We start from the raw sequence: 10,300 nt of genomic DNA, 5'->3' as shown, positions 1-10,300 counted from the left end.
CCCTGAAGAAGTGTTGGTGCCTCCTTATTAGCAAAGTGCAATACACCAGTGACATGGCAGTAGCATGATTTGAAATTTTTTAAGACAAAAAAAAAAGAACCTCAAAATATCTGACCAAAGACGGATATTAAAACAACAACAGCAGCATTTTTGGTAGTAGTCCTGTCTTCTGCTGTGTACCATCCTACACAGTCTGGCCTCACTGTGTGATAGCCCTGCTTTTAATGATCCAGCTAACAGTCTAAGCAGAGTGCTCTGCCACACTGTCATGTCAAACCCAGATGTCTGCCAAGTTACCTTCAGCATTCAGGCTGTTGCAGATACCAGTCTGCAATGCCTTAGCTCTCCCCTACAATTTATAAGGAATGTGAGATTGTAAAAGACCACAGTGGAAGTTGGTATCCCTGTGCAGCAGCATACCTCACCGTTCTGTACCTGGAGCAGCATAATGTGCCCATGTTCACTGCTCTGCCTCTACTCATTAATGTAAGCTGAAATCAATGCTCTGTTTAAGTGAAGTGGGCTAAAGAATGGACACATTTTCTGGTGTTCCTGAAAAGGCTATATGGCCAGTGCACCTTTTGGCCTAGGAACTTAGAATCCTTGATCAGCTAATTTCTGGTTGAAGGACTTGGAAATGGAGTTAATGAAGCACCGTGGGACTAGGTACTGAGCACACACACACACACACAAAAAAAAGTTTTATCTTTAGATTAATACTCCAGAGGGATTTAACGTCAGTGGGTTCTGTCTGCATTTATTCAAGCAAAAAGTAACACAGAGGAAACTAAGATTTTGTGAAAAGTTTGGTGCTGTTCAGCATTCTTCAACTAGTTGAGAAGTTCACCGCAATTAGAAGCTCTGAATTACTGCTTTCAGCCATTTTATGCATAGCCTTCGGTGTGTCTCAGCTTGGACAAGACATTAAGATTCTTAAATACACAACAGCAGCAGCCAAAGAGCAGTGGAAGAGCTCTTTTCTTCTTCTTCTTCTTCTTCTTCTTCTTCTTCTTCTTCTTCTTCTTCTTCTTCTTCTTCTTCTTCTTTACAGCTGTGATAAATTCATAAAATATTATGTTTGTTCCTATACAGAATTATATAGCTTACTTTGCAGGCAAAACATTTCACTAAAACAAAAATAGTAAATAAACCAAAAAGTAGGAAAAGTTAATCCCTCTCCTTTCTCCATGTTTTAGTGGATTTTTTTTTTTTACTAAAGATACTAAGAGGTTGTTTGTTTGTTTGTTGTTTTTCCTTCTCTCTGAACTGTGAGGAATCTGTGGAAGTATGATTTTTTTTTAATTTTTTTTTTCTGATTCATTCAACTGAGGAAACAAACTCTTATTTGAGGTGCATATCAGATGATGTTTTGAGTAAGATTGTCCTTTTACATGCCATTTAGCATGACACAGCTTTCCTTAGGTCCAACTGAAATGAGTTTCATGTGACTATTTTATGTAGGAACTGTACTTGCTGTGTGATGAGAAACCTGGTTGTATGTTAAGGTGCTGTTCAGATACAGATAGATCAACCTCTGTGATACTTCCTTTTGATATACCTGCAGGCTTACTACTTTATTCTCTGTTAGTCCTTCAGCATGTGCAAACGTAGTCACATTAATTTACAACAAATAAAGCTTTTGCATACTTGTGGGCAGGGTTCTTGATGTCCCTACTAGATGGAGTGAGCATTCTGGGAATTGACTCAGGTTTTTGAGTTGGGGTTGGGTGGGAAGAAGGCCTCTCAGTGGCAGTTTTTGCAGTAGCCTTTCATTCCTCTGAGTCACAAAGCTAGTCTGGTCGGTGATTAAGACAGGAAGTTCCAAACTGTTTTAGTTATAGCATAAGGCTAAGGAGACAACAGTTACTCCCCTTATGACCCACTGGAGGAACAGTCTGTTTTGAGTGGAGGTACAAGTTGCTCTAGTGTCTGAGGACAACTTTTGTAGCTTATCAAATAAAGGTGAGTTATTTAGAGATAACGGTTGCTAGTCTTTGTTGCAGTTTCAACTGTGAGAGAGAGGATTTAAAGCAGATGCTCAAGTACACAGGTCTGCTGTGGAGCTGATGACGGGTTTATGTGTCAGGATTAGAAGGGAAGCCAGCAAGAGGGACCTCATGCTGTCTGTCTGCAACTGACTGCTCGCTCAAGACAAGAAAAATAAGGAAGCCTTTTTTTAAATAACTGGAAGAAGTCTTATAGTTGCAGCCCCTTCAACATGGGAGTGCATAAGCATAGGAACAGGCTAGCAAAAGATGGAGGTCAAAATTTCTTGGAACTTTTCACAATGTCTGTACAAAGCCCTTGTGACCTGATATAACCATGAAGTTAGTCCAGCTTTCAGCAGGCGTTTGGTCCAAATTGACCTCATGGGTTTCTTTTCAACTTTTTTTTTTTTTTTCTGTAATTTTAAGGGAGAGTTGCTTGTGGATTATTATGCTGTCTGCTTTGTAAATATTAAATATCTGTGTTTCACTGTTATGTATTTGCCATACAGGCAGTGAAATGAAAAGACTTGCCTAGCTCCTGAGGGCTCCGTAGGTTTAATTTATTTTGAAAAAGTGAAGAAATTCATGAGTTCCAAGTCTCTATTATGCTATAGAACCACTCACTAATTAAATCTGAAGTGTTTCTGATAGAACTTATTATTAAATGTTTCATGAGTGAACTAAATGAGGTGTATTGTTGTAAAGTGTCAATAGAAGAGAAGAAAATGAAACCTTGAAATTTGTTTTCTATTTCACTTAGAAAACTTTTCTTACAATTTATTCTAGCTTTTTAAACTATTCAAAATACCAGCTTCTTACTTTTTACTGATACAAGGCACAGAAATAATACCTAGGTTTAAAACTTGTGTTTTCTTTCCTTCTATATACTTTTCTGGTTGTATATGCAACAGGATTTGTATGGATGAAAACTTTTACATGCTGCTTTTACATGCTGCTTTTGATCTTCACTACAGGGCTTCTGAAATGTCCCATTCTGCAAGGTGCCACATACACCTATCTGAGACAAAACTTAAGCTTTCTTAATATGGTAACAGTTTATCCCAGCCACAGTGTTGCAAGGTGCAGAAGGATAAAGTTATGAAAGATGCTGAACTTCTTTAATAGCTTGGCATACCAAACAAAGGAGCTTTTGCTGTTTACTTCTGCTCTTGGCTTCACAAGTCACTTCTCTCCTACTTGTGGTGCTCAATGGGCTGCATATTTCATTAGGTTTCATCAGTATTCAGTTTGCTGCTGCATTATAATCACAGAATGGTTTGGGCTGGAAGGGACCTTAAAGCCCATCCAGTTCCAACCCCCTGCCATGGGCAGAGACACCTCCCACCAGACCAGGTTGCTCAAAGCCCCATCCAGCCTGGCCTTGAACACCTCCAGGGATGGGGCAGCCACAGCTTCTCTGGGCAGCCTGTGCCAGGGCCTTACCCTATGAGTAGTTTCTTCCAAATATCTAACCTCACTCTCCCCTCTTTTAGTTTAAAACCATTACCCCTTGTCCTATCACTGCACGCCCTGACAAAGAGTCCCTCCCCAGCTGTCCTGTAGCCCCCTTTAGGTACTGGCAGGCTGCTGTAAGGTCTCCCCGGAGTCTTCTCTTCTCCAGGCTGAACAACCCCAACACCCTCAGCCGGTCTTCGTGTAGTGGGTTTACGTGGCAAGGTTTTGGTAGCAGGGAGCCATAGGGGTGGTTTCTGTGAGAAAGATCTAGAAGCTGCCCCATGTTTGGGAAGGGCCCCATTGTTTTCCAGATCCGAGCCAATAAGCGATGTTGTTTTGCGCCTCTGTGAGAGCATATTTAAGACAGGGAAAAAACGCTGCGCCACACAGCAGCCGGGAGAGTGAGAGGAGTGAGGAACAGCCTTGCACCAAGGTCAGTGTAGAGGGAGGGGGAGAGGTGCTCCAGGCGCCGGAGCAGAAGTCCCCTGCGGCCTGTGGTGAGGACCATGGTGAAGCAGGATGTCCCCCTGCAGCCCATGGAGTACCACGGTGGAGCAGGGTTCCATGCTGCAGCCCGTGGAGGAGACCACGGTGGAGCAGGTGGCCCTGCACTGACGGAGGCTGCCGCCTGTGGAAGACCCCTGCCGGAGCAGATTCCGGGCCGGACCTGTAGCCCGTGGAGAGGAGCCCATGCAGGAGCAGGTGACCCGGCAGGAGCTGCTGCCCGTAGGGGAGCCAGGTTGGAGCAGTTTTCTCCTGAGGGATGGACCCCGTGGTACGGACCCATATCTGGAGCAGTTGTGGAAGAGCTGCTGCCTGTGGGAAGCCCACGCCGGATCAGTTCATCAAGGACTGCATCCCGTGGGTGGGACCCCACAGCACAGGGGACGAGAGTGACCGAGAAGGAGCGGCAGAGAAGAAGTGCTGTAGACTGACCATAACCCCCATTCCCCGTTCCCCTGCGCCGCTCGGGGGGAGGAGGTGGAAGAGGGTGGATGGGGGGGGAAGGTGCTTTTGGTTTTTTTCTTTGTTTTCTCACTTCTCTCGCTTGTTAGTTGTAGGCAATAAATCTTACTATCTCCTTATGCCGAGTCTGTTTTGCCCGTTACAATAATTATTGCGTGATTTTCTTGTCCTTATCTCAATCCTTGAGCCCTTTTCACGTATTTTCTCCCCATTCCTCTTTGAGGAGGGGGAGTGAGAGAGCGGCTGTGGTGGAGCTCGGCTGCCCACTCGAGCGGAACCACAACACTTCGCAGGAGAGGTGCTCCAGCTCTTTGATCATGCTCATGGTTCTCCTCTGGACTCTTTCTAATACTTCCATATCCTTCTTGTGCTGGGGGCCCCAGAGCTGAATGCAGGGCTCCAGTCAGGGTCTCACGAGAGCAGAAGGAGGGGGACAATCCCCTCCCTTGACATGCCATTGGATTGACCCATGAAGGAGCTGGACAAGCTGCAGCCCTGGCACAAGGTGATGTGGGGGATATCTGCCTCTTATGTGGCAGCAAGATGTTAAATCAGCTCAAACTTGCTTGTGTTGATGTCACCATGATAGCACAAATGGCTTGTAATTAATTCAGAATTCACTTACGAAGGCTGAAGTGCCTTGAATCTTGCTATGGATTGAGAATGAGTTCTTACAGAGAAGCAGTTTATTCTGTGGATATTTTCAGCTCTTTGACTTCCCAGGACATTGATCTTTCATGTGCAGCAAGCACAGGTTCTTCAGGTGATTCTTCTAGCCTCACTGGCACAGAATGGGATGCTGATGTGGAAAACAGAGAATGGAGGAGGGCTAAAGATGTACACATGGAAATCCTCTGTGTTTAGAGCATAGCTGGTACCAAAATATGTTCTTTTCTGGACTGAGAAATCAATAAACAGCAACTTAGTTATGTTACAACTGTTTCAGGATGAGATTTCCTTATAGCTGCACGGGAGTGCTCCAAAGGCTGTTGGTATTCTAGTTTTTACATGTTACAGGAGTGAAGGATAAGATTATTTATTTATTTATTTATTTATTTATTTAAATGTGCTTATCTACACAGACTTGTATTGTACTGCCTTTTAAATAGCCCTCTCTACTGATGGTGAGTCATAGCTACCCAATACGTATTCTTTGAATTTTACAAGTAGTCATGTTGCTGTGATTATCACTGTTATATGTGCTTTGGCAATTTTGTCTGTTCCTAGCTGTTTATTCTTTCTGATCTTCTGTTGCAGCTGGAAGAGATTTGGTGTATGTAGTCAGAGGCAGGGAACCATTTCAGTTCTGTTGATGAACAAGACACGGTGGCTTTAAATTTTAAAAACAAGTTAAAAATAGGCACCACTGTTCTGGACATTTTTGTTTGTTGTGTGATTACATCGTAATGCAAAGTATGAAGCTTATTTTTTTAATAGTTTCCTGTTCTGAATTTCATCTCAGAAATAAGAGGCTAATAATTCCCAGTGGTATCTTTTGTGGTCAGACATAAGACGTAATATTTGCTCCAGAAGTTTGCAATGTCTGTTTCAATTTTTGTCCTATTCTGGATTATTCTGTGATTGGAGATATTACCTTATTTTGTTTCCTTTTAGGACCTCGTTGTTCAGGAAAAAAAAAATAGACTATGTGGCTGCAAATAACACCATTTCTCCTGGTTAGTTTGAAGCGGGGTGCTTCTTTTAGCCTTCACTGAATCTGACGTACAGTGTTTTTCTGACTTGCCTGAGGTCACTGTATTAGACAGGAAGGTCTCTGGTTTCCCAGCCCTGTATCCTGACCACAAGACTACAGTAACTCCCCTCAACCCAAAGCCTGTAGTTTTCCTTAAGTCTACACTTGATTTTGAGATGATGATCTAGCTACTTGGTCTTTGCAAGTGCTGGTACTGCAAAAACAAGTTGTTTTGATGGAGGTAGTTGTACACTGTGTGCATGCAGAAAAAAATGCTATCAGGGAAAGTTCCACTTCCACGATCATGATTTCTGCTGTCAGCAAAAAGTAGGGAGTTTTTTTTTTTTTTTTTTTTTTTTTCCCTTTCTCTGCATATTTCAAGTGATGTCTTTCTTTGAAAAATATCCCAGTGGCTCAAATAAGCTTCTCCTCCAAACAGACATCTAAATACTTCACTGACGTTCAGTGCTGCATACAAATTGGTAGCGTAGGCCTGAATCTCAACGGTCTTATTCTCTGGTCACTACGAAAAGAAACTGTGCTGGTATGAAATGGGAATGATACACAAGCAAATCAGACTCCTGGACTTTCAGTGATCACTATGTGAAGGGCAAATTGAACTACACACAACCTCCTGATAAAAAAAGCAATTGAGAGGGCAATAAAAAGATATACAGCTGCAGAAAAAATAGGAGGAAAGGCCAGAGTTCAGATTAGAAACAGAAGTTGAAGAAAGGCAAGACAAGAAATAAACAACTCTTTAAAATAACTCTTGTGAAAGTCCTGCAGTGTAAGGGGAAAAATGTTTTCTCCTGCCCTGACCTCTAAATAGAAGTCATTGGTTCTCTGAGACTCGATGTGAAAAGGAAGTGCTAACATCTGTTTCTGTGTGTTCAATCAGTGATTTTGATATTGTCTGAAGAAAAAAAAAATCTCTTAAAGAATTCAGTCACGTTAGCTGGCCTACCCCTCGGTAAAAGGAAGGCTACCTTCTGCTGAACATTTTTGTGCTGAGAATGCATCACTCGAGCAGAGCTTGAAACAAGCACTAATTTAAATTGACTGAATGAAGGTCTGGCACTGCTGTGGTTCAGTTAAAATCACCATCTGCCTTTCAACCATCAAATATGAGGTCAATGAAATTGGTGGCTCTGAGGACACCTGCCATGTCTACTGTTATTTTGTCTTTGCATTTGAATAGTGGGCGTGAGAGGGCAGGTCCCATTCATGTCTATTGTTTATTTGTGTTTATTTCCTTTGCTGAATATTGTTATCCTTGGAAAAGATCTCACTATGTATGAGGTGCAAGCCAAGAATGCTCCCTGCACCTTTGTGGAAGGATGAAGTGCGAGGATGCACAGCGATTGGTGTGTGGGGGTCAGTTGAATGTGTGTGCAGATACTACTGGCAACACAGCATTTAGCTCTGTGAAAGCATTTAGTGTAATGCCATTTAACTTGGGTTATTTCCTTTAAGCAATTTGATAGTTAAACTGATATAGACTTTAGTTTTTGTTACTGAAAGACTACTAAAACAAGCACATTGATGAAAACCTTCAGGGTCTTTCTTGGATGCTAAGAAGGAGATCCTAAGTTTGGCTGCATTCTGCATCCAAACCTGTAAATATGGTCAGCTGAATAAGTTTACAATAGTTTTCTGTACAAGTATCTGATATTTCATATATGGTGTTATTAGTTAGTGTTATATAAGCATCTGCAGCCTCAGATCACAGAATCACAGAATTGTAGGGGTTGGAAGATCTCAAGAGATCATCAGGTCCAACCCCCCTGCCAAAGCAGGTTTCCTAGAGCAGGTTGCCCAGGGAGGCATCCAGATGGGATTTGAATATCTCCAGAGAAGGAGACTCCACAACCTGCCTTGGCAGACTGTTCCAGTGTTCCATCGCCCTCACCGTGAAGAAGTCCTTTTGCATGTTGGTGTGGAACTTCCTGTGCTCCATCTTGTGGCCATTACCCCTTGTCCTGTCCCCACAAGCCACTGAAAAGAGGTTGGCCAAATCCCCCTGTCTCCCACACTTAAGATGTTTGTAAACATTGATAAGATTCTCTCTCAGTCTTCTTTTCTTGAGGCTGAAGACAGCCTTTCCTCATAGGGAACATGTTACAGGCCCCGTATCACCTTTGTGACCCTCCATGGGGCTCTTTCCAGGAGATCCCTGTCTTTTTTGTACTGTGCTCAGAACTGGACACAGTATTCCAGGTGAGGCCTGACCAGGGCAGAGTAGAGGGAGAGGATCACCTCTCTTGACCTGTTGGCCATGCTCCTTTTAATGCACACCATGCTCCTTTTAATGCACATTGGCCCTCTTGGCCACCAGGGCACACTGCTGGGACTGGTGCTATGCCTGTTTCACAGGGGTGCCTGTGAAATACGGCACTGTATCCATCCCTGTAGAACAAGTACTGGATTAAAGTGTTTATACCTTAGTATTTTACCAGAAGGTGTAATCATTCCGTCCTCACATGAAGAGCTTAAATAAAGATGGCCTGACTTACTATTGCATTTCATTTAGTCCTTGGAGAAATTGTGTTCTCTGCTCCAAACCCACAGGGTGACTCCCTCAGACTGTGCTGCACAGGGGGTTATAAAAAGAAAGGTTGCCAATAGCAACTTGTTCTTCTGCTGGAACAAGCCAAAGTTATTTGAAAAGACAGCATAGAAATAGGGAAGCTGGGGAGAATGAATGGAAAGCCTTTGTGTTGATGTTTTGAAAATACAAATGAAACAGCCTTATTTTGCAGTGCTTTTGATAGGAAAATGAAAATGAGCAAGCCCTCCTACAGAAGGTTTCATGGGATTGCATCCTGGCTAGCACCAAACCTTGGACACTAGCCTTCCTCGCAATGCCCAGGTCATCAGTCCTTCTTATGCTCTTGGCCACCTATTGCCCTGAATCTCACAGTCAATGACCACCATTGGTTGGTACAAAGCCTCTACAGGATATAGTGATGTGGTGGTATGGGGGTTGCAATGTCTGTAGGGCTGGTGTCCTAGCAGATGATGGGGACCGTGTGAGAATCTTGTTTGTTTTCGTGCAACTACTTTTAAGTCTTTTTAGAGCTGGTTTGCAGGGAAGAAGCTACATGAGGGAAAATGAGGGTAAGATCCATGGAAGCCAAAGGTAAAAGAGAATAACTGCGTTCCTGAGAAGTTGCATGTGTAAGTAATGGGTCTTGGAATAACTTATTCATGTTCCTAACCCTGATGGAAGAGAAAATGGTGACAACACAATCTTTAAAAACGCTGGTAAGAAAGATATAATTAATACTTCCTTATTTTCCTGTACTTTTCATGCTGAGCCACCAGATGGCGACCACAGACTGTCCACAGATCTGAACCTGTTCACCTCCTGTTTATTTAACTTCTGTGACCTGAGATGGTAGCCTGACAGGACTGCTTTGCTTTCAAAGCAAGCAAAAAGAAATACATTTATAAAATGAACGTTGCGGGTTTGGTTCTGCTTTACACTGATGCTTTCTTTATATCAGTGCAGCTACAGCATTTACAACTTGGGAACATGAGGAATCAGGCCTGGTGAAGCTGTATGTGTGCAAAGATGTGCCTACGTAATGCATTTAAATCCAGAGCAGTATTTGTTTGTAGAGGCTGTAGTTATGTTCTTCTCATACCTTACAGCATCTGGTGTGACCAGCTATACTGAAACATTAAATCACATGCATTCAATGTCAGAACCTCTTTCTTTCAATCCCATTCATTCTTCATTCAGTCTTTCCTATTCCTTCTTTCCTCCTCCATCACTCCTGCTGATGCTTAGAGCATGCTTTCCATACGGAACCTTCTAGGATACCAGCTCCTTGTCACAGCCCAGCCATTCACCCTTGTACATTAATGTTTAAAAAAGCCTCTGTTCTTCCACCCTTTCATCATCAATAGAATGAAAGTTGAAATCTGTCCTACACACATTGAAAGCAAATAAGCAAATGCTCAAAAAATGCTCAAAATATATATATATATATATATATATATATATTTTTTTTTTTTCCTTAAGGAGGTGATTTGCAGGCATCTCCAGGCTAAGCAGGGACATGCCGCGGGTCACAGGGCTTATCAGCACAGAACGTGAGACAGCCCAGATATGCGAGGTTAGTAGTGTTATGGCATTGACTGAACAAAGAACATCACTCAAGCCTATTGTTTTTCTGAGCTCGTAGAGCTG

Source organism: Netta rufina, assembly GCF_964035555.1.
Source record: "Netta rufina genome assembly, chromosome: 1".
In the NCBI taxonomy this organism is placed as follows: Eukaryota; Metazoa; Chordata; class Aves; order Anseriformes; family Anatidae; genus Netta; species Netta rufina.
This window is presented reverse-complemented; position numbering follows the sequence as displayed.